The sequence below is a fragment of the Octopus bimaculoides genome, chromosome 17 (genome assembly GCF_001194135.2).
Source record: "Octopus bimaculoides isolate UCB-OBI-ISO-001 chromosome 17, ASM119413v2, whole genome shotgun sequence".
Taxonomy (NCBI): Eukaryota; Metazoa; Mollusca; class Cephalopoda; order Octopoda; family Octopodidae; genus Octopus; species Octopus bimaculoides.
In genome coordinates this window covers 33,592,598-33,592,959 of record NC_068997.1, presented here as the reverse complement: position 1 = coordinate 33,592,959, position 362 = coordinate 33,592,598, and positions in this window count along the sequence as shown.

The window sequence follows — 362 nt, the reverse complement described above, 5'->3', positions numbered from 1 at the left end:
AATAAAGCTAACCTGTGGTCGAACATGTTCTCTATCGTTTTCAAACAAGGATAGAAATACTTCCTTATAGAGAACAACACACACACGCATTATCTATCTATCTATATGTGTGTGTGTGCATGTATATATATATATATATATATATATACATACATATATATTGTTGTCTTGGGGAGAGTCATTCTCTTTTAGTGTCTTATAATTTAACTTTTACCGGTGAGTGTTTTAAATTATAAGGCACTAAAAGAGAATGACTCCCCAGGCACAACAGAATATGCTTCAACACACGAACTCAAAGAATCATGCAAACCAAATCCAAAAACGAAATATACATATATATATATATATATATATGTATATAT